The sequence below is a fragment of the Halichoeres trimaculatus genome, unplaced genomic scaffold, assembly GCF_033239565.1.
Source record: "Halichoeres trimaculatus isolate MK-OKI-2021-1 unplaced genomic scaffold, fHalTri1.1 fHalTri1_scaffold_20, whole genome shotgun sequence".
NCBI lineage: Eukaryota > Metazoa > Chordata > Actinopteri > Labriformes > Labridae > Halichoeres > Halichoeres trimaculatus.
The window spans coordinates 15,621,569-15,647,071 of record NW_027437198.1 but is presented as its reverse complement, the minus strand read 5'-3'; the positions used below and the strand labels follow the sequence as shown (position 1 = coordinate 15,647,071).

General features: G+C 39.8%; 1 protein-coding gene across 1 annotated transcript in view; it reads right to left on the bottom strand.

Annotated features, from left to right (window-relative positions):
• Positions 1-25,503, bottom strand: part of LOC141809477 (thyroid hormone receptor alpha) — a 100,559-nt gene that overhangs the window by 37,970 nt on the left and 37,086 nt on the right. Inside the window, exon 3 of the mRNA XM_074696523.1 lies at positions 19,130-20,389. The gene's annotated coding sequence lies outside the window, so the exon portion shown is untranslated. The remainder of the gene's footprint in view (positions 1-19,129; positions 20,390-25,503) is intronic.

The following is a 25,503-nucleotide window of genomic DNA, read 5'->3' as shown; positions in this document are numbered from 1 at the left end:
CACATCACCTCTCTCCCTCTTTCCCCCTCCCTCTCTCTATCTTTCTTCACTTTCTCACACTGCATCACTCACCTTCTCTCTGCAATCACTCTGGCCAAATCAGCTAAAAAATCAATCAGCACACAGACAACAGAGGTGTAGCACTCCAGAAGGTAGAACACTGGTCCTGTTTCTCATTTGGAACCCTCTACAGTCCCTATGGGTGTCTGAGGAGTGCAGTTTTTGTGAGTTTTTCTGATGCTGAACAGATACATGCCTTGTATAATAACTTGTGTGCACTATTAGCAAGAATGCTAATGACCTGCGCCACATGAGAAAGGACTTTTCCTGAAGTAGAACGTGGATGCCTCCCCTGAAGGAAAACCCTCATCCAGGGTCTGGGGCTATCATAGAGCAGCTGTCATCAGATGCCAGACAGTTCACTGGGTACATGTTTATCACAGGTGGCCTCAGATGATTTGTGAAGAGCCGGGAGTACAGTGCACAGGCTGTGTGAGCTGTAGGTCTCACGCAGGACCGTCTTACTGCAGCTGAAGTTTGACCGATCAGCTGGCTGAGTGGGCCTGCAGGGTGGTGGACTTAGCTGGCAAATCCAGTGTAAAAAGATTAGGATGTTCTGGGATAATGTGATTTTTATTAGTGCAAATGAGTTAATGAGTGTTGTAAAGTCCACCCCTGACCTAGGTCAAAGAGTTCTCTGAGGTACCTAACGTGTATGTTTAATGATTTGGTTTGCTAATTTTAAGTCAAAAGTGCGACATCACAGGAGTCAAACTTACAGCTATTGCTGTTGCTTGGGACCAAATGGTTCATCCAGACGCTCATGATGACAATTTTTCTATTTGAGGTACTAGACTGAAACCATTTTTGAACTAGAATGTTATTTTTTTTTTTTTTACTGTCAAAATCTTCTTTTTTTTTGGTTGATCTGTATGGTCCCTTTTCCAACAAGTGGTCCAGTTAAGATCAGTACAATTTGGTATGGGTCAGAACGGTAAGCCTGACCCTGTTTGCGTTTCCATAGCCAACTGTGCCCATCTTGATAAGCTGTTTGTAACCTGAATGCTGATAACGGCGTTAGCTACGTAATACTGTGATGGCACAACAGCGCAACACAGCGTACCGTGCTAATAAATCCAACTGAGAAGAAAAACATGACACAGTAAAAAAGTATGGGCCACTGGAGATTTAAACATGGCAGGGTTATGTGTTGTTCTTTATTACAGCTGTTGCACAGGAAGTGACAATTACTTCAACCAATCAACGGACTGCAGTGTTGCTAGCTCCATCCTCTGGAGCTATGCCCAGCATCCCAACAGAAGGGTACCAAAAAGCGGGATGGTATGGGTTTCTACCAAGCAGTCCAGTGCGGTTCAGTACGGTTTGGCATGGTCTGGTACGGTTAAGCCTGATTCCACAGCAAAACTGTGCCCCCTCGTGGTAGGCGGTGTGTAAGCCCGATGCCAAAGGTCACAGCTGTTAAACAATGGCGTGACCCCGTAGCAGCGCGACACAGTTTACCCCGCTAATAAATCCAACAAAGAAGAAAAACGCGACACAGTAAAAAAAGAGCATAGATGGAAGACATGCAGCATTTCATCCTCTCTGTGATTGGCATGTAGCGCTTTGATACAAAGTGCAATCAAGCTTCGTTTCAGAGGAGACGCCAGGAGAAATGCAGCCACTGTCAGGGTAAGTGACGATTCTGTTGACAAATCAACGGTCTGCAGTGTGTTGCTCCACCTTCTGAGAGTGGATCGGTTCAGTCTGGCACCCATCAGAAAGGGTCCCAAAAAGTGGTACGGCTCGTCTCGGTTAATTGGGGATCTGTCCCGGGATAAGTCAGTGGAAACACCACAAAATATGCGCCGTACCGAGACGAGCCAAGTGGAAATGCGGCTTTAGATACCTGTTCGGGTTGTATCCAACGGAAATGCCACAAAATGCATTCTGTACCAAGACGAACCTTAACGAACCGCTTGGTGGGAGCGGGGCATTTTAGGACTCCTGTGTTCCACAACCATCCTCAAGTGGACTTCTCAAGAGCTGCAGTTTTAAATACTTCAGGCATAGGTTTCATATTTTTAGTCTGGAGGATGCTAACTTGGCATGACACCAGCTCTGCAGTTTCACCAGCATGCCTTGGCTCCAAAATATGTCACTGGTGAAATGTGTTAGCACCCACTGTGCCAGTGTTTGGGCTTTACAATTTTACAATGAAAGATGATCTTAGACTATCATCCCTATTTATATACATCTAGTGTTTTTCGACGCAAGTAAAAGCTCTACGGCAGCATAATTTCCAAATCTTGTCAAACTATAGTGTAAAGAAAAGAGATGTCACTATAGTTTGTTAAAATGATAAGGCTTATTCATTTGGCAGCCTTTCAAGCACAAGTTGATTCCTGTTGGTTTTTCTGTGTATAAATTTGTTGCACAGCTGCTCAGAGTTGAGATGTGGCAGTTCTGCATAGAGCTGCAGAACTTCATGGATGAGTTTGCGCTTGAATTTCATTGGAGACATTTACTGTGTGAATTACACCTTGAGATGGAGTAGATGGCGGGGCCAAATCATGACAAATTGATGGTGCTTTGGGCGACCACAATCAGTTCTTAGTGAATTCCCTCCCTTAATAAAACCACTTCTAATGTAAATATGTTAATACTCGTGCTGTGTTCCCAGCCCGAGAAATGTGATTGGTTCAGGTATTACCATTTAAATAAGATTTAAGATGAAACTGTAGCAGGAGGAAGTAGTGAATGCAAGAAGTAAGTGTTCAAGGTCAAAGTATAATAAAGTAAATGAATAAAACAAAGTGCTGAAACAGTCAAGAAAGAGAAATAAAGTGATTGAATGTCATTGTGGAATTGTTTTTTCCTCCCTCTGCTCCTCACCTGATGGGATTACCACAGACGCTCACACATTTGGGTTGAATACAAAAGTTCCTTCTTCCACCCAGCATCACCGTGCGTTTGGCGAAACAGTTAGACTACATTTACTTATTCATATTTCAAACTGACACTGGAATGGAAAAAGAGGAACTTTCATTCCATAACCACTCCCCAGCCTATTTCAGCCTCTGCTCTCCCCATCCTCAATCTCTTTCTGTTTTGTTTTTCGCCCTCGTTCTTTCCAATCCCTGTTTCACTCTGTGCCAGATGGATAGTGTCCTCCTCCGTTCCTCCCTCCTTTCACTTTCATTCTTTTATTTACAACAATCATCTGCTCTGTGTGTTCATTGTTTTCCCTGCTCTCATTGACGATGTGAGGCTGCTGTTTCTCTGCCAGTGACTGTAATTACGGACTGCCGAGTGTGTATGTGGGAGTGTTTGTGTGTGAGGGTTGATGCATGTGTTTTCGTGACGGCATCTCATGTTGAGTGTGCATATTTAAGTGCATCCTTGGGACTTTGTGTTGTCTGCCTTCATACAGCGGTGTATTCAGAAATGAGTTAGCATGCATAGACTTCCCTCTTGAAGTCAGTGAGTTCACTCTGAAGCTGAAGTGCCAAACGCCCTGGTATACTGGGGAGGTCGTCAACAAAAACTGACAGTGTGATGCTGACCTGTCACACTCTGTCAGTGTGTGTCTCTCCATGCTGACACTCAAAACTTGCAGGACACACACCCGTTAAACTGGTGAGGGTGCTGACCCTGACGTCTCCAATATAAGACAAGGCCAGCTGCAGCTATGGGCAAGAGATGGCTCAGCCCACCCTAACACCATCCACCCAAACAACATGAAAAGGGAAAATGTGTCGGCCAATTAAAGGAGCAGATTGCCAGGATATTGGCATGGTTCCATCTCCTGATTGGGTGGGCAGCATCCAGCCCACACTCCAGCTTGCTGAGAGCCCACCTTCTGTAGCCAACAATAAACACACTCTTTGCTCAGACTTACTGCTCTGATGCTTACAGCAAGCTAAACAAATGACACCTCTGCTACATAGAGCATCCACTGCATTACAGAGCTGCTTACTGCAAGTGGGACAATCTGTGAGTTATAGGTTACTAATAGCTAGAATAGAATAGAATATTCTTTTATTGATCCCCAATTGGGATTTTTTTTTGCCACAGCAGCTCACAGAAAAAGCGCAATAATGCCATAACAATAAAAAATAGATAAAGGGTAACACTTCACTTAAGAGGTCCGCAGATTTCATCGCACTTAGGTAATAATTAGACAAAGTTTTTTCTTATTTCTTTGAAATTACCCCCGAAATTTCATGAGAATTTGGTGAAAATTAGCACATAACTTCTGGCCAGATTCTGTTTTGAAGTACACCTGTACTTGCAATGTTTATCACAATCAGGTCAGGCCAATTTACAACCCCACTCTTGGTGAATATCACATCTGAAGCTTTCAGTTGTATCATTTAAAACATTATAGGCCTAATCATAAAGGTTTATCATTTTGAATGTGATCACAATTATGCATATCAACAAACTGGGTACTAAAGAACTTGGTGAAATTAAATAACAAATAGCTAACTATCAGCTGCTTATTGGGAAATTGAATTATTCACTTAACAATTCAAAGGTAATTATCAGAGGAAACAATGAAGCTAACTTCTGTATTCGAGAACTGAGCAGCGATTTATCACCTGCTTCTCTGGAAATAGCAGAAGCGTTGGTATACTTCTAAAAGCATTTTGAGGTGGGCTGTAATTTAATTCTAAATAAATTATTTGCTAATCGTCACCTTCTTACCTTGGAATTTGGAGTAAATTTCAAGAAAAAAATGGAAAAAACCAGTAACCTACCAATTATGACTAGGGACAATAAATTTGGACATTGTTTAAAATAAGTTATATGCTAATTTTAAACAAATTATTAGGTAATTTCAAAGAAATAAGAACAAACTTTGTCTAATTATTACCGAATTGTGATGAAATTTGCAGACCTCTAAAGTTAAGTCTTATCGAATAATGATAATAGGAATATGAAATTAGAAATTAAAAAAAAAAGAAAAGTAGAACAATATTACCATTTACATAACACCAAATTTACTAACCTTAGAATATAAAAGTTTATTAAGTGAGTTTTCAGTGCTTTGCTCATAGCGGTGCTTTTGCCTACAGTGGATCCTGTCTTTTGATGTGACAACACAAATGCAATGCACTGCAAAGATGGTAAAAAAACACAGAGTTTCACTCAAGAGGTAAGCTCTAGTCTTAAAAATATGAAGCTGAAACTAGACTTCACCTCTTCTCAGATAGACTTAGAGCACCTTCTGCATTTTCTGGGAACATTTGCTTTGGTAAAAGAAAACATTGCTTCCTTTCTCCCAAATAAACTAATCTTAAAATCTTTCATCAAAGTTGTTTTGAGTTAAAAAACAATTTGTGACAATCGAATGCTGATACAAAATGCACCAGAATAGAGGAAGTAAAGCATAACTCTGCCACAGTTGTTGGTTAACTTGGCCTACTTTTATCATTGAGATCACTGTGTTCTCTCATCCCTGGGGCTGTAGTAGAGAGTGAGTGATGACCTCTATCATGACAGGCACATTTGGTTGACAGACGAGTGGCGCCGTCCACTGTTATCAGCAAATATTGGCATTTGATTCCTAAACCTTGTAAATCAGCACATTCAACTTTTTATCCGTCGTATTTGAAAGGAATGGAGGCTGTCTTTTTGGGTCAGTACCAAAAGGTTATCATGAGAGAGACAAACTCACCTTGAAGAAGTAGGTTTTTTTGGTTTTGTGTGCAGATAGTGAGTTGAGACTCAGAGGAGTCAAACTGTTTACACAAATTGCAGTAATCAGGACGCTATGAGTCACATCCTCTACTGCTGCAGCAAACACTGAGTGGGTTTGATAAGTGGGCAAGTAAGTGGTCTAACTAACCAATGAGAGCAATAAGTAATGTTTGTTAAGCACACGTCATTGCAGTACTGTTAAAATTAAACATGTTTTTCCTTCAGTGATACAAACAGGCTGCCATGCACTGTGGCATGAAAAAATCAAAGAGCCCTGTCTGAAATCAAAGCCTCTAGAACCTTCTCTCCACATCCCTGCAGTCGCTCATCCTCCACCTCTCCCTCTTTGTTTCCTCCCTTCTCTGTCCTTCTTTCCTTCTCTAATGACCAGCCTGTTTTCAGGCTGCCAAGAATGTAAGTCTGCCATGGCTGACCTTCCTTTCGCCTCTCCTCTCTGTTTATGTGGATGTGTTAGAATGACGGCTCTCCCCCTCATCTTTCTGCCCTCTGACGCTCTTATTCATTCAGCAGAAGCTGCAGCTGCATAATTGACCCTGCTGCTGGAAACATGTAGGAACAATCAAAATGTGATATCCTCTTGTTGCCCGAGCAGGAACAAAAACAGGGCTGACTGTGGGATTATGATAATAACTTGCTCAGCTGCATTAATTTGGTGCATTGTCTTTGTTTTGTCCTCCTGCAGTTCATTTTACTGTTTGTCCAAGAAAATCAGAAACAGGACTCAATGTACCATCCAAGTTGGATGTAAAACTCCTTAACATGTTCAGTGAGAAAGGGACAGGAAGCAGCAGTGTTTCATGAATAAGCTTAATGCAACTCAAAAAGTAATTCCAGGGTCTTTGTGAATGCAAAAAACCTCCTCAAACTCATATTGATTCTTGGTAGAGTATCTCTTTATAATAAATTAAACCATGTCCAGAGGGAATCTTTAATAAAATAAATGTCACTGTATAATCTGTTCCAAGACCCTCCAGACTGCATTGTGCCATTCTCATTTCAGAAATCAAATCTAGCTCACACATGAATGTTTCTCTTCATGAATCAGCCATAAAGTCTTAGTACAGATGCCATAAAGCTGTACTAGAGGGGTATTGTAACACTGTACATTTACAGTGTAGGATGCCAAATGACACTGAATGGTCTCCTAGAAAACATTCTGGGTTTTGTTCATATTGGAAAATGTCAGCTTTGATTCTGCCAAAGGGTGAAAACTGTCTATTACTCATCCTAGAATCTCTTTTGGGACTTGTCTTGCTGGGGATAAACAGTGCTGTAACCCTGGGGTCACATCTTTAGAGATGGGGATGGAACCTGTGTCTATTCTGTTATTGGATGGACTCAGTAACCTCCAGGCCTGCCTTCCTCCCTCCGACCTCTTCCTCTCCCACTAATCCTTCCCTCATATATGACCTGTACTTTCTTACCCAGTCCCCCACCCATCCAATCTAATATTTGATATTATCAGTTTAAGTCAGACTGAAAAGGCTATGGGGAGGGGAATTGAGGACTAAACCCACTGAATCACCTTTCAGTGTCTCAATGCAGGTGAGCTTTTTATTTCTTTGACCTTTCCTGACCTCACCTTCCTCACAGCATTTATCTGCTTCCACATATTTGGAGTTAAAGTTTTTTTTTTTACTGCCCTAATCCTGAACTCTATGAAGCAATATAATATGATGTCACTAAAAGCCACTAAAGCTAACTGCAGCTGGTTAGCTCAAACCTCTGGAACAACCACAAAAATTAAACAAATGTGGCTTAAAGTCGGTGGCAATCTGTTTCGGATAAGCACATTATCTGACATGGAAACTGGAGCAGAACAGAGTGTACTACTTCCATAAAGAATTTACCGCTGCGCTTGACCTTTGGCTATATATTAATCGGGTTGTAACAGCCAATCACAGCTCAGCAATTTATATAATAAGAATATGGGTACAGATAAATCATTGCTTTCTAAAAATGTGTGCATAGAGAGGAAACTGTCTTAAATCAGTAAAACCACTGATCAGCCAACCTCATTGTCACACAGGATAATGATCATGATTACCATAATGGTGTTATGACCTTAACACTGATAAAAACCAATCCTGAATCATCTCTTTCGTCTTTACTTCTGCATATTGCCTTAAAAATTTTAGCTTAATGCTGCTATCAGAGTGGATTAGTCTTTCTCCTTGGAGAATAAAAAGCTAAAAATCAAGTTTCTCACGTGTTTCTATCGATCGGTTTCGTCTGACATTTGTGGAACCATGTGTTTCATGTTTTTTTTCACATTTTGAACGATGATAATAACTGAAAAAACTGATAGCATCAGGCAGTTTCTTTTTCTCAGGTGACACATGAAAAAAGATCTGCATCTGAGGCCGTGTCCACACGTAGCAGGGTATTTGGGAAACTGCATATATTTTTATATGTTTACGCCTGTCATCCACACGAAACCGCAGCTTTATGTCACTAAAAACGATGTCCTCTGAAAACTGCGGCCAAAGTGAAGATTTTGGAAACTCTGGTTTCATGGTTTCGTGTGGATGCTGGTAAACAGACTTTTTGGTTCTCAAACGTCACAGCTGAATGACGGGGGCTCATTCTGATTGGCTGGCATGGGTTTTACGTCAGGAAAACACTGCCCATCATGGGTTTGGCGTGCTTGGAGCCGCACTTACCGGCGGATTTACTCGCTGCGTGTGGACGAAAGTATTTTTTAAAACTAACGAGGGGGGGATACTCTTTTTTTTGAAAATACCCGGCTACGTGTGGACGTGGCCTGAATGGCTGTCATCCTCCAGCCACTTGATTAGGAACACCTGTTCAGCTGCTTATTAACACAAACATCTAATCGGCCAATCACAAGGCAGAAACTCAGTCTTTTTAGGTATGTAGACATGGTAAAGGCAACCGGCTGAAATCTAAATCAAGCATCAGAATGAGGAGGAAATGTGATTTAGGTGGCTTTTAATGTGGCATAGCTGTTGCTTTCTGCAAAACAGAAAGTGGTCATAAAAAGAAAAAAAAAGAGATAGAGGAAAAAAACAGAAAATATTTATTGCAAACCCGTAATGCATGTAATGGGGCAGATTGTGCATAGTCTTCAAAGAAATAATAAAAAATAGACAGCTTTTACTGTATTGACTGTGTTAGCAAAAAAAAAAAAAAAAGCATGATGTTTAGAAATGGCTGGTAAAGGAATGGTGGTAGAAAGTGCGAACAAAGCCAATCTTTCCTCAGCAGTCTTGTCCCTGACCCTGTCCCCCCTGCCCCCCCTGCCCCCTCCCCAGCAGCATCACTTCAGCTTTGAGGGTCACCCTGCAAGGAGTCATGGTCACAGCTGTGGAGAGCTCTCAGCATCTAGTGGGAGGGTGTAAATAAACAGTTTGACGGCAGGAAGCAGGGCACTCATCTTGCCAAAGAAATGTTCATCAAAATGGGTATGAAATATATAGTACGCAGCTTTTTTAGGTATGGATAACAACCAATAGAGTGAGGCACACAGCTTTCTGTTAAAAAAGTACCTAATTTAACTCAATTTCTCACATTTATCAATCTACAGATTGAGAAACTGACTGTACTAGGATAAGTGGTTGTGTTAAAGAGATGGTACTGTGCTTTTTCTTTAGACTATATACCATCCCTCTGGTTCCCCATAGTAGCTTCACACGATAAAGCTCAGAAGAATCCCTGCTTTCCCCCAAAGGTGTTTTTGAAAACCTGTATTTTAGCTTCTATCTGAAACAGCCTGCTGTCTCTTTAAGGCTCCTCGATCCACAAACCCCCTTCTCTCCTATTGGCCAGTCCTCTGGAGGCCTGCTGAAGACAGAGCTATGAGCAGACCATGGTGTTTGAAACCTGCTCCTCAAATATGACATAATAAACCAGTTATGAGGACATTATCATTTCAGCAAGTCTCATAAAGAGTTCCTTGAGATCCCGTGTTACTTTTGGAATGGTCTGTTTTGAGTTACAGGAATTCTTTATCATATGGAAATGTTGCTCTCGTTTAGTTTGAACATCCGTTATTATTACTTTATATCCATTTTTAAAGTACAGGAAGGTCCAATACCCCTCTTTAAATAGAGCTCTCAACCATTTCTGTAAGTTTTCTCAGCCTTGCTGGTTAGTATGAATTTAAATTGTCTTTAGAGTTTTCTATTGAGCAAGTTCTACGGGAGGTATTCAACCATAAAGGACACAAACACAACCCTCAGGTTTAATTTTTATTACTCATCAGTTTGAGACACAACATATGGAGCTCTAAAAATGTATGTATTTCTGCCTTGTATGTAGAATCCAAATCTGAATTTTTTGGATTTGGATTTGTGGATGAAACACTGAACATCTGGTGGCTCATAAACCTGTCGCAACTCAACAGAAATAGATCTTTTAGTCATATTTTGTCTCTTCAGCTTCAAAAGTTTTGGCGAGTTTCCTTCTTGGAGCTTTTTGTTTCAGTTGCTCTTCACCCTTCTGTTTTACTACCCTGGCAAAATTTGTTTCATGCATTTAAAACACTAGATTTACCATTTTAAACCTACCAGTTGAACATTAAAGGTCAATTAGACTCAATAAGTTGTGGGACAACACACACAGGAAAAAGAAAGAATGATAATTTTTGCACAGCCTAAACTTGAACTACATTAGACTCCATTTACTACCTAATGTTAATGTTGATAGATTACTCAGCCCTGGGAATGTAAAGCATATGGAAAGTGTACTTGAGTTGTTTGTCATAATTTAACCGCTCAGACTGCTGCTTTTTGTGAGGAGACCCTCTGGATAACTTCAACCGTTCATTTGAGGGTGTTAATTATGAACACTCAAACTGGGAGTGATGCAGAGAGGGGTTTAGAGGACTGCTGATTTGATGATTGATGAGGATGGTTATATTAAAATACATAGCCTTTTCTGCTCTTGATTGGATTTGGGGACTGTTTCTCATTAGCTATCCCAGCCAAAATTACCCAAGAGAGAGTATGATTTGTTGTTATTGTAAAAGATTTGCCCTTGCACAGTTAAAAGGGAAACAAACTCTGATGAACTGGCTCTAATCTGTAGTGCAAGGACAATTCTGTTTATTTATTCACATCTTGCTAGCAGAGACCATAAAAATGCTAGGTCTAATTAAGTCAGTTAGCTACTAAAAATGTACCTTTTCTTACAATCTGTTGCATTTATGAGAGTACTATATCTCTAATAAACCAAAGTAGTTGAAAGCTACAAACGTGCTTTGCTGCAGTATTGAAAATCAAGTTGAAGGATAGGTTTATAAAAGCAGTTTACTTGGTTCAAAGAACGCAGTAAATGTGTCAAACAGTTAATCCCTCCATTTGCCATCAATGTGTTTTTGAAGAGACCACCTACACAGTGTGCCCTCCAGCATTAAGTATGTGAAAGGATAAACTGTGACATTTAACTATGTTTAGCACAGTGGGTAGAAAATGTCATTCAGGCTGTGTGGTCTTTGTATGCTGGTATTTCACATATCATGTATCTATATATTGCTTTGATTGAAAGCAGCAGGTTGATATGTGAGGGGACAGTGGATGCTGAAAAAGATGGCATGTGGTACGCTTGGAAGCAGCAACCTGAAGATGAACCACTGGCTGGAGTGCAGTAAAATAGCTACAGAAGGGTCTAGAAAATTCCTGAGAACACTGTGACAGAAATAACGCTGACACCATTTTACTTTAGTGTCTATCAGTTAGGTTTATAGATAGTTTCTAGACAGTCAAAGGCTTACGTTCTGGATGCGTGTCTATTTAAAATGAATGGGTGCCCATCCAAAGGCACACATGTTCCTGTTAAAGAGTAAGGTAAATATTCATGGCACCAGCTGCTATCCACAGAGCTGCTTTATATTTAAAATTCTGTTCTTCCAAGTCTCATTGGGCCAGGCATCATCAAGAAGTTTTCAACCATACTTAGCTTGAGACTACACTGAGCAAGCTAGTTTTGTTTTTGTTTTTTGTTTTATCAGTGTTCTGTGAGAAGACTTGATTTTTGGTATTCAGCAATGTGCAGTTTCTATGCAGCAGTGTACCCTGCCTGGCAGAGTATGGATGAAGCCATGCCCATGACCATTTCTCAAGGACCACCACCCTCAGGCAAAGCAAACAAAGCAAAAAAGGGTTTAAATAACTTAAAGGTTTTACTGTAAAATAGCAGGAGCTCATTTAAGGTCTTTGAGACGAAACACGTGAACTACAGACTGAAAAAAGTGCATTAAAACGCAGAATGTACTGTTGCACCTCCTGCATCAAACTGAATTTGAGACCAGGACAAATAGGACTGTCCTGGTTTCTTACTGCAGCTCACAGTCTTGATGTATTTAATGCATAGCAGCGACTCTATAGGAGGACAGCTGACAGCAGGGCCTCAGATCATGCTGACACACTAGAACAAGGCTGCCAAGGACTACATGTCCGTCCAAGTTTCAATCAACATGCCTGCAGGCAGCCAAAAGCCCAGAGGATGGAATAAGTTGGTCGAAAGACTTGTGGATGGTTGACAGGTCGAAGACAGAAAACGACAGGATAAAAGAGGATGACACTGAGGGATAAGACTCAGATTAGGGGGCAGACAAGAAAGAAGATTAGGTGAAAGAGAAAGATGGGAAACTGAGAGAGGAGAAAGGTGAGTCACAGGTGAGAATGAGAGAACTAGTATGGGTCTAAAATGACAACACAGTCCAATTAAAGTCAATTTGCTTCTTAAAACATACCTTTGAACATGTTCTCTCTCTGTTGACATGTATGAGTGTGTGTGATCTGTGTGTGCAGACATTCCTGTTTGCTCTGCGTCAGTTATTGAATTATATGACTCCGGGAGCAGACAGGAAGCAGACAACTGAGGACGAAAAGGTCAATAACATATGCCATGTCCTCCAATGATCCCTGGAATATAATATACAGACCTGTAACACACACACAACAAACTACAGCCAAGCTTCTTTACAGACTGTAGCCAAAAAAGAGAATAGGAAAAATAAATCTTCTTTTTTAATCTTTGAGAACCAAATCAACAAATGATGGATGAAAAAACTGTACGTAAAGGTAAAAGAAAAGTTGTGAAAAATACAGGGTGATCAGTCGCCTTTATGCTTAACAATCCCCTTTTTAAGTCTTTACATTATGCCGGAGTGGCCGGACCACACGTCAACGTCACTTGTTATGCCACGCGTCAATCACACTCGACAGTCACCAACAGAATTTTCAAGACAACAGCACTGGCAAAATGGACGCTAACAACTCAAAGTGCAATTTGTGCAGCGCTGTAATAGTGTCAGAAAGAGGGAGATGAGTGGCAGCGTTGGCTTTAATACCATTTAAACTCTAAAACAAAATTGATTGGAGAAACAGGTTTGAAAAGCAATCTGAGCTATCTTTTGACAGGCTACTGAAAGACAAAGAGAGGAGAAACTGATGGATTGCTGCAATTTTCAGAAACAATCCAGGCAACTATCGCTGAATTTGCGGTTCCCATTTTGTGTCAGTTAACATGAATTTATGCTGTTTTTTTGGGTTAAATCATTCCTTACATTACAAACTTTTAATGTTAGCATTTTTCATTCATTATATTTTTCATAGCTGAAACATTTTTGTCTTTGTATGATCATAAACATTTGCTGGACATGATTGGTAAACTAACTCAAACTGAGGCTAACCCAGTTTTCTAAATGGGGGAGAACTACAGCATGAGCAGCTGTAGCTGTGGTGTATAAAGTATGTGATATTAACTATACTTAAATACCGTCGCAGAGACTAAATGTTCATTAATAATACAGTCTATGTTAAATACCAAAAGCACAAATAGATAATAGGTGTATTCACTTGGGTAAATACACTTAATACTGTAAATTGAATCGTGTAGAGGCTTTTGTAGCTCTCACAGTGTGTACCAACCAAAAGCGTTGCAAATTTTTCGCGCGTTGATATTACATACAAAGTCAATTTAAAACCGCGAATTGATGCTGCGTCAGGGAGAGCATAGAGCAGGGTCAAGCGTTCACAGAGCAGCGATGGTGGTGATCGGAGCCATTTTTGATGATGAAATGATGATGGCGGACTTTTCGTGAAATGAAGTCGCGGCAGGCGGTGAGCGTTTTTTGCGTATTTGTACCAGCATCAAAACTTGAGTGTCTAGCGCGGCGCGATTTCACTTGACGCTCGAATACATCGCTCTCACTGTTTCGGTGGGTACGCAACGTTAGGCTTTACATCAAGTGTTTTCCTGGCGCTGGAATCAGGTACAAGTAAATGTCAGGATATGATTTCTGACCACATGTCAATATTCGTGGACCCCTGGTTCTTTGGTAGCTTTAACATATCAAGTCTAGTCCAACCCTCCATAATTTTATGTCACATTCCACATTTTAACTGGTCTCCTCGTGTTTACTGCTACACAGCACATTGCTAAGTAAGGTTTGTTTTGCCACTCAGTCCGACTGAAATGGGCGTGTCCCAGAGGGGAAGTGATGTAAACGTATACCCTCTATGTTGTGCAAGGGTGTCAACACCACCAACATGATTAAAACAAACGTTGTCGCCGATAAATACCAAGAGTGTAAAGTCATATTCATTTACTCATGAACTCTGTTGTTGAGACAGAAAACCTGTGAAGCTTAGTTTATGTAAACAGAAAGTTTACAGGAGAAACTGATAAGGGAATTGATGATGACATCAATAAATACATATTAGTGTCCCTACAATCCCTACTCATGGTGAAATATGGAAGCACACTGGAGCACTTTAACATTTATTTCTACAAAGACACAATCAGTCTTGAGCATGAAGGGGGCATCTCACCCACCACATGAAATTAAACAGAAGTTTTTTCCCTATCTTATCACTTTAATATTGTGATAATAGTAATAACAATGTACCATGGTCTTATGATCGTGGTATTATCATATTGTGGGTTTTTGATAGTGATCGTCCATTATAAATACTGAAAAATAATCATAGGGCTGGTCACTCTCACTCCAGAGCTCACTTTTTGTTGGGGACTTCAACAACAGTTCAGCACAGTGAGTACTGTAAGTTCTTCTCTGCATTATGTATAGTTTCATGTCTGAAGGCAGGAACACACAGATGGTAAAAAAAACAGCTGCTGTTTGCAATGGTCTTAAGGTCAGGTGATACAGTGCATTCAACCGCCCTATGTTTAAATTTTGCAGAGAACTGCAAAGCCAACTGCCTTTTCTTAGCTGACCTATTTTAAAGCAAAGTGTTATCATGCATGTTTTAACAGGGATGTTCTGGTCAAGAAGTGTAAGTCAGGAGGGAGAAACAAGCAAGAGAGAGCTTATTAAGAAGATTCCTAATTGCTCTGTGAGCAACTTCCAATTAAATAGGTAATGAAGCTAGCTTCATTATGAAAGTACAACCCAGAGGAAAAGAAAATGACACACGCATCGTTGCTACAGCACACAACAAAGAGGGGCACTGGGGTGTGAGGTAGAAGGTGCTGCAGTGGTAGTCCAGCAATAGACCAATACTGTGGGTCAATTTAGACAGAGTGCACTTGTAGGAAAGTTTTAATTGGATATTCTGAAAATGGGATAAACATTGGTGACATGCAGGATAAATATTAAGTAACAGCAAGATTCTAGTTAGCATAGTTTTGCGCAATGATCGTAGAAAACATGGTCATAACCATTGGTTTCTGAAAAAGGGTTTCAGGCAGACTCATGATCAAAACCACTTCTTCAGATGCACTTGAGCAGGGTGTAAGATAGTGTCCACACTCATCAAAAGAACTAGGGTTTAGGATATAGCAAGGGTTGGGTATGTACACAACTAGCATCTCTCTGTTGTGCAAATAAATCCTTGTGTCGCACTGCTAGAGTTTATTAGCAAGAAGTTATGTAAAGAGTGTAATGTAAACAAAAAAGTTGTGATATGTTTATAAGAGTTAAAAGTTGTTTTTCAAGGCTTTTGCCACTTCAAACAGAAACAACCTGGCAGTTTGCCCATTTTTTCACTATTAATGCTAAGCTAAGCTAATTGCTGCTCGTAAAGACTACTTAAATTGAAACCTAAAAGAAGCAGCTGGGAATTGAAAAAAAAAATCCTCCTCCCCACAGGACAGTTTGTCTTAAGAAGACTCTGGATTCAATCACTGATCCTGCAGGTGGAAAAGCACTCAGTGAACCCAGCCAGCACACACACCTAAACATCCACACATTCACACAAACACACTCGACAGCATGATTGCAGCAATGGTCTCTGAGAGGCCTGCGATGACTCATTCATGCTCCAGTATCATGTATGTGTGCGCACAGACACACACGACGAGATAATGAGATCTTCTCCAGCTCCCATCGGCCTCATGTGCCCTTTAATGCGGCAGCAGGGGCAAGTGAGCCACTGAGCGCTATACATGACAACATACACACACTTCAACTAGCTTTCTGATTGGCCCAAGTAGGTCATTGCTTCCTAAACATGACACGGCCCACTATACAAGGACACACACGCACACACACTCACACACACTCACACACTAAAACAAGTTTCTGGAAAGCTGGTACACAAACAAGCAGATCATCTGATTGGCTGAAGGGTGTCTGTGGTCTATACATCATTGCATGTCTGAGCCACAGGTGGCTGGGGAAGGGTTGGCGTTGCCGTGGCAACACTAAGCAGTGGGCGGGAACATGTTATGGTGCTGTGATGTGAGGAGACTATCAATGATGGAGGGTAATACATGTGTGGCTCCCTCAGAGGGACTAATGGGAAAGGACAGAGGGTGTCTGAGGTAAAGCGAGGACATTCTGTGGGTGGAGTCTCATCCATCTTTGTCTTAATCCTTCACTATTCTGTCTATTTATCATCTTTGTATGGATTTAATAAAGATGAAAAGGTATGGGAATTATATGTCATGATTTTTAATGTCAGTATGAAATCCATATTATTGTGTCCCCATGAGCTCAAAAACACTGAAGCCATTTGACCAGGTTTGAAAAAGAAAACAAAGTTCCTCCTCTTGTTCATATGAAATAAAAACACAGCAGAAACATTGTGCAGACATGACCAAAGCAAATGTGTTATGGTATGAGGTTTCCATGAAAATTGCTACACTTTCAGAGCAGTGGAGATAAGAAAAGAGCAACTGAAAAGGCACACTCTGTGCCGGAGTAATGACATCTAGTCTGCTGAAGATTTCAAAGCACTGCTGGTGTCTGAATAAAAGAGCTTGGAAGGGCATTTTTCTGTTTCATGCATCCCTGTTGGGGGGTGGGGGGTTTCTGCTGCACAGTCCAACTTTTCCTTTTGATTTTGCTTTCTAAAGGAGTTTTTTCTTTCAATCATAAGTTAGGCTGGCGCAGACTGATGCAAATGAATGCACAGTGAAAAGAAGGAAAATAAGGGAATGTGCACATTAATGAGGAGACGTATGAACACATTGCTTTTTAATCTTACCTCTGTCATGTTTCTGTCATCTTTTTTTTGAAATTTTGGGAGGGGGCCAAGGGGGCTTTTATGCCTTTAATTGGAAAGTATAGGACAGCAGACTAAAGAAAAAACAGGATCAGAGAGAGGAGTGGGTTAGATTGGAACTTGTGCCACCACAGGGGAGCACAACCTACAACAACAGACCATGCTGGCGTCATGTTGACAGATGGAACGGGGGTCAAACCGTCAAATTAAGATACACACTGAATTTTCTTTTCAATTACCCTATTGCACGAGGAGCACAAATGAAGGTTTGTTTTTCATTCCTGATACACTCAACAGTATCTCAGTGCACTTTGCAATTAGAGATTGTCTAAAACCCTTTACTTGCATTTTGACATACCAAAAAACAAATTTGGACTAAGAGACTTATCTAAAGGTATACAAGCAGTCACACTTAAAGGCACTGTGGAAACTATCAGAATCTGTAGTGCTTTTTTGAATCTATAACATCTGTATAATTAAACCAATTTGGTATAGAAATGCCAATCATTGTCACCCAATAGTTACATCCTGGGAACCATAGTCGTCGCTGGTTTAAAACAAATGCCAATGGAAATTTCTTGGATAAATTGCATGACTCCAAAGGCTCATATTTTTTGCAAATCAAACACACCCAGGATATTTGTAGGTGGAAAACTTTCAGCTCAGGTCCATCCAAGCACACTGCCTGACTTAAGCCCTGGGAGGTTTAGACTTAGCCCAGGACCTTGTTAAATCCCTGAAACGCCTCTGAAGATTACAACCTTCTGACTTAACAGTGAGGATGGTGTTTACCAGCTGATGTACGGGGTAAATGTGTCTCCACATAAACCACTTAGAGTCTGATATACACTCTTCCACTCAGCTCCCATCAGAACCAGAAGGCTTTTATGCTGCAATTTTCTTCAACTGCACCACTCATCTCTTAATTGCCTATTTTTTTTTCTTCTGACAGCTCTGAGGTTGTGAAGTTATGAACAGCTTGAACTGTGGTCTGCTACTTAATAAGCTTGGTCCCTGCTGATACTAAAAGCTATTTGTTTTTGGTTTCTTATGGTAAAAAAGGTTAATGGCTATGATGTATTTAAAATGATTTTATTTCTTTTAATAAACATCACTCATATTAGAGTAGAAAAACAAAAGTTGTATTGACAGTTATTTCAGCAGCTATGTGAGGCTATAATTAGACACTGAGGAGCTCTGTGCTAAGTGTTGGAGTTAGGATGCAGACACAGTCACATGCATAATATTTGCATGTTGATTTTTAACAAGAGGAATGTTTACTACATTATAATTTTCATCTTAGCTCAACTCATTGCAAACATATGCAAATTTGCCTAAACATAAGGTAGCACTGATTGCATTATCAATTCGTGGATCACTGAAGCAGTGATAAACAAATAACAGTTTTAGAAGAAAGGCCAGGAGTACATATTTTAGGAGTAACATGGAGACCAGTTGCATACATTTCACAGCAACCCAAAACCTGTTGGAATGATTAAATGACCATCAAAGAGTGTGAACTTTTTGGTGCTATGAATGATAAAGCTGTGTCTGCAGGCATTAATAGTTTACTCATTTAACTAGCCTCATGAACATCAACTGATGCAGATTACCTCAAAATGCTGAAGTCCACCGCACCAATAAGAGACATGCTCAGTGACACTTAAGAGATGGGATGTTTAAAGTTACGATCCATGACTTGTTTCTACAGTTAAACCTCTTCAATATGAGGTAAAGTCTGTGTTATTTTAAGTAAGTTCGAATTCAGCGTATGGCCTTTCTGCAAAGCTCTATCTCCATCTCCGGTAATCTCCTCTCAGTCTCAACTTTGGATCATCTACAACCGCAGAAATGACATTTAAATGTCACTCAGTGATAAAAACTGTGTAAACTAAAGGTACTTTCTTTTTCGCCAACTTTTCCTGTATGAAAAGGAAAAAAAAACAGAAGATAAGAAGAGAACTTACATATTCATTCTTCACTGGATTCTTGGTTCCTCTTCCTTTTTTCCCCTCCTTCTCTGACAGTCAAAATGGATCTTCCTAGTGTTGACTCTTCTTACTTTCACAGGTGTGTAATGCTCTGATTTAAACCTGAGAGGAAATCTGTCTTATTTGTTGCTTGCCTCCAGAGTTGGAAAAAGCTGATGAGGCTCCTCTGTGGGTTGCTCTTCTTCTCTGGAGGCTTGATGGGAGGGGGTAAAGTGAGGGGAAGCTCAAGGCAGCAGGAACTTTTGAGTCTCTTCTGTGGTCTCTGAAGGCCTCTCGGAGCAATTGCTGAGTTATGCTACCGCTAGGATCGTTGGGGTTGGTGTGACTTCGCTGAGAAGAATGAAGTTACCTGCTCTACAACACTCCTGAGTCTCTATCTCTCTTTCTCTCTGTGCTTCTCTGGATGCCTCCTTGGCTACTGTTGCTATACTCCAGCCTCTAAGGCAAATGGAAGTTGTTTAAGTGGATTGAAGCACCAGCCTAGTGGACAGAGTTACCTGTTGGATGGATTGAAGCACCAAGAGAGTGAACTTAGTTGCTGAAAAGTTCCTTTCTGATGAGTCTATGTAAAAGTCTGCTGAGGTATTTAGTTGCCTGTCAGGTATATTGTACTGATGTGTGAGGCTATTGTGAGAGTGTAGCTTCCTTTCTGGATATACGATCCTCTTCCTCCCAATAACAACCCGCCCAAAGTCCAGGCCACAAGTGCAGATCAGTACAATTTTCGGCAGTGAGCAGGTCTGAGCTGGCAGGTGGTACGAGGTCCAAGGTCTTCGCTGGTCGGTGAGGAAAGCATGAGAGGCAATATAGGTTTGCTGCGGAAACAGCAGTGAGAGGTCACAGGTGTGTCTTTGCTCTATGTTCCAGTCACTGGGTTGGCTGATTCGGCGGAGGAGGTAGGCAGTGGGAGAGATTCCCTGAGGTAAATGAAGAAGTGTTGCACGAAGAGAAGAAATAAAAAGAACGGATGCTGGATAATATATTGTTTTCTTCTTTTTCTATTTCTCCGGGAGGTAGAAAGCAGACGGTTCTTTTTTTATTTGTTCCCCCGATTGCTTCAACAGGAGAAAAGAGAATGGAGGGAGGTAAAACTGTGCTGTATCAATCTTGAGTCTTTTCTTCAATCTTGTGTCTTTTTGATAAAGAATGCTGGTGTTTTTCCAGAGTCCATCTAAACAGGGTAATGCTTTGCTCACTGACGTTACATTTACAGGTCGGTTTCTTCAGGGGCTCCATCTGAAAGACAGAAACACAAAGACAGGTTAGAACTTAAGTATGTGCCACGTGAAGACTGATAGGCCATTAGAGGGGAAAACTTCTCCTAAGGTGAACAAAGTCACCCTATTTGATGACTTTGGGAAGGGGAGGCGGTCAAAAAGCTATCTTATCAATGTAATAAACAGTTTCCTTAAAGAAATGCTATAAAAGTATCCTATTCCCTTTAGTATTATCATTCCTCTAGTGGCAGTGGAAGTTGAACCTAGCCCTGTTCATAAATGGCTGCTCCAATGAAATATCTACACATCTTTATTCATTAACACAATTGCTTATTTTTTGAAGAAGTTGTAGTAAAAATAACATGTAAACTGGAACTCTTTTTTAAAACGAGTGTTTTTTTTGCATTGGAAGAATGCAGATTTACCAAAAACTCTACTAAAAAAAGGTTGCCAAAACCACAAAATATGTCAAAACATAATACAAAAAAGAAAACAACATCAACAACAAAAACAATGTAGCAATATTTTTGTGGATTTGGTTAAAAGGGCCAATAATCATCTCAGTTTTGAAAATGTTTTAAAGAATTTTCTGTTCATTTTCTTTTTGATGGTCAGGCTTTATAGGGTTAAGGCCTTTTTGGAGTTAGATAACATATTTTCTCTACATACAACCATAAATAAGTGTGCTTTTCTTTGGCAACCATCCCTGGTGCAGGGTTGTTCTTTTTTGTACTGTCCATTATCAGGAATTTGTTGCCTTTGTAGAAAAAAAAGCAACACACTTCTTGGCCTTGATGTTGCCCATTCATTTCTGATAATGGACTCTTCATTGAACATTATACCCCTGTTTAAATCAAAAACTACAACATGGAGAACCTGTAACTCTCAAAACACCCACATTGAACCACGTACGGTTAAACACTCAATCAAAATGACCTCATGAATGTTAATATGTGAAGAAGCGTGCTGATCAGTGGTGCATATATATGCATCTGGGATGAAAGTTTGCCCATGTGAATAAATAAGAATAAGTAGGTGTTTTAGAGAACTCTTTCCGGTTCTTAAAGGCTCTGTGAAGACTATTTATTTTTAGATTATAAAACTGAGTCCTGTGGCTGGAACTGGTACCAAGTTATGTCTGAAATCACTTACTTATTCACTGACGGTGAGGTAATCACCCATGCATTGCTCATTGACCGCTGGGGATTCTTTTTTTTATCAAACACTGTGAAACATAACACATACAAGTTATGTTCCAATAAACTTTATTTTCAAAAAATAAGTTAAAACCAACCACATACCCACACCACAACTTCTGTTGTTTTTGAGAATTACAAGGTCCAGCTGCAATGCATGATGGTACATATTGCTCACAAAGGCTGTGTCAGAAATCACTCCCTATTCACTATATAGTGCACCATTTTGTAGTGCTGTCCAAAATCTGAGTGAGCATGGTCAAACCCTATGTATTCCACTCAGTGTATACCACAATGCATTTTGAAAAGTAGTGTATTAGCAATGCTCACTATGTGGATGTACCATCATGCATTGCGGTTCAATCAGAAAAAATTGCTGATTACATGATAAATGATTACTCCTAACATGAAAAAAACATCCCATACAGTCAAGAAGTAACACTTAGCTCCCTGTTTAACTCTCAGACAAGCAACAAGGACGTTAGCTGTTGAACTGTCAATCACGGGTGATGCATTCACTGAACATTGTAATTCTCTAACACAGCATAAGTTGAGGTGCAAATACATGCGATTGGTGTTTAATTTTTTATTTAAAAAATAATGTGTAATAAATGCAACTATGAAATTTGTTTATTGTGGAAAGTACCCTAAGTATGACATGTTACCACTGAAATGTATTCAGTTTTGTTTAGGGATGCAAGATATTGGATTTTTGCCAATATCCGATATGCTGATATATTGAAACCCCTTTTAGTCGATACCTATACCAATAATCACAAGTTTGTTTGTTTTTTTCACTGTAAAGAAAGCTAAGTCTATCCTGTACTGGAATTTATATGTTACTCTTATTGTGACGGTCTTATTTGTTTAAGAAACACACATAAAACAAGACAAAAAACATTTGATTTTACCATAAATAAGAAATGTATTATATTCAAACTCAAGACATTCAGTATTGAAATACAGAAAAATATTTTCTTTAGATCACATGAACTTTAAATGTACAATGCATTTTTAAACATAACCAAGCTGCATTTGATTATTTTAGAGCTACTGTAACAACCTGGTGACAGACACAGAGCTCTGCAGTGCAAATAAATGAAGTGCTACATTTTATTTAAGTCGCTTATCTTTCAGATGGAAAATAATAATAATCCTAACTGAATAGCACCTTATCGGCTGTGCATATCGGCAGAAATTTTCATATCTGCTGATACCGATAAACGTGTTTTTAAGCTTTTATCAGCCGATACCAATATTGTGCCAATGATATCGTGCATCCCTAGTTTTGTTGTCCATGAGCAACGCAAGAGTAACTACGTCACTGTCAGGGTTGGCAGGTGAATGAGTAGTGTCCGAAATGTTTTAATTTTGTTGACTGAGTGAACTATATGGCCCACTACATCTTATTCACTATATAGAGAATAGGAAGTTGGGAATGAGTGAGTGATATCGGACTCAACCACAGTGAGCATTGCTCATACCGTACTTTTAAAAATGCATTGTGGGATACATTGAGTTGACTATACAGGGTGTGACCGTGCTCACTCAGAATTTGAACAGCACTACAAAATGGTGTCTTTACTGTTCAATGCATTGTTTAGTGGGTGGAGAGTGAAGTGATTTCGGACACAGCCAACGTTTTCCATGACAACCATCACCCTCTGTCGTAAGGATGCGACTCTTGCCAAGATATGCATTTGTTTCACACGAAAGGAGCGTGTATTTTATCACACTTGTTTTCTTAGTTCAAGACAACTTTTTCCCGGATGCAAAGCAACATGGTGTTGTTAGGCTCATTTTAAATCAACAATAACAGGCAGCTATATAAAAGATATAAAAGACTAATTCAAGATTACTTATGTAGTCCTTTCAATGCCTTCAACAACCCCTCACAAGCATATAAGTGGCTGGATGAAAAGAAAAAAGAGAAGCTGTAATTTTCCTTCTTGCATTCTGAGAGTTGAGATGGTTATGGATATATTCTGCTTCCTTCAGTCTGAAACATTTCAAGGTGTTTTTTCTTTTGTGATTACAGAGAAGCAAGGCAAGGCACCAGAGATCTTACAAAGTGCATAATGCCCAGATCAGGAAATTACCCTTAATCATGGCTAAGCACATGAATCAGGCTAAGATGATGCTTAAACAGCGTCTAAAATTATATACTGATGGAAAATTCCTTTTATGACATGTTAAAGTTGTCAGAGACATCCCACACGTGAACAGGTGATGCATTCAGCAGGAGAATTAATTGTATGTTTGTGCACGTAACAACAGCTTCAGAGTGGTAATAAAAAATCAAGTAAGAAACAAGCGTAGGGTGACTGTTCTGCAATAACAAACGCTACAGTGCTTGTTCAGTATGCAAAGCAGCTACGGGATGGAGAATCTATTGTTGGCAGCCCACATTTGAATGCACACAATGTACAGACACACACACACACACACACACACTCACACACACATTCTCTGTTAATCTTCTTCCATCTGTGCAATCTCGCTCGGGTCTCAGTATCACACACACACACACACACACACACACACACACACACACACACACACACACACACACACACACACACACACACACACACACACACACACAGCCATTTTTTTTAACTCAAAACCAGCAGTAATACTGGTGTCCAGCCTGAGCCAACGCACTCTAACCGATTGTAGCACCACTTGTTCACACAATAACAGTCCTACACTCACACACCACTCATTCCTCACTTAAACACACTCATTCTTTCAATTGCTAAGCGCCTATAGTTCACACACCTTACAGTAAAACATAAGTTGATGCCAATAATTATCAAGTAACAATATTTATTCTGTGTACACTATGTGTAATGAATTTCAAACTGCTCTAATTTTCTAAGATGAAAATATTTTGTAATTAACCAATCTCTCTTTTGCGACTCTTGGAGCTGCAATTGTCTGTATAGTTGTTTGAGTGGCTTTGATTGTCATTTTTGTGTCTTTGCAGTGATTTGTTGAGATTTTTTTTTATCTTCAGTCTTGTCTAAATTTTCTTTTTAACTTCTGTGATAGTTTTAGGTGTTTGTATTTTGAACGGTGTTTCTCTGAAGTATTTTTGCATCTTAGTAGTCTTTTGTGCTGAATTTTTGTCTAAATTATAACATCTTTTTTGTGATCATTTGAGGTCTATTTGTCGCATATATATTTAGGATTCAGTCTCTTTGAGATCTATTTTTTGTCTTTAGAAGATGTCTTTTTTGGTATGTTATTCCCTGTGTAATAGGGCTGAATGATTAATCGAACTGAAACTGACATCATAATGTAATAGAGTGCAGTTTTCAAATCCCAAAGGCTGCAATTAAAAAATACAAAACAAAAAGTTTCATGTACACAGACCTGGAGGGAATATAGTATCTTGTACTCGTTCTTCCTTAAAACCATCAAAAGCCAGTATGCTGGTTTTTCTGGCAAAGATGTTACAGCCAGTAAATATTCTACTGTGACTGTCATGGTTTGATAAAGATATGCTATTTGTATCAATTCATGCAACAATTCATCTCATTTCATCACAGCATGTAGACCCTGTTATCTATAGATAGATAGATAGATAGATAGATAGATAGATAGATAGATAGATAGATAGATAGATAGATAGATAGATAGATAGATAGATAGATAGATAGAAAAATCGATAGGAGCACATGTGCTATTAAGGGGAGCATATGTAGAGAAGAGAAACTGAAGCTTAAGTATCAATCTCACCACTCAAGTATTGATCAATACTAATCCCAACTTTGGCATCAGTATATCAATATTTTAGATTGATTGGTACACAGTTACTCATAACTATATAGTGGATAGAAGAGCCGCACACCGAAAGGCAAAGAGCCACATGTGGCTCACGAGCCGCAGGTTGGCCACCCCTGGTATAATGAATGGATGTAGTCTCAGTGAT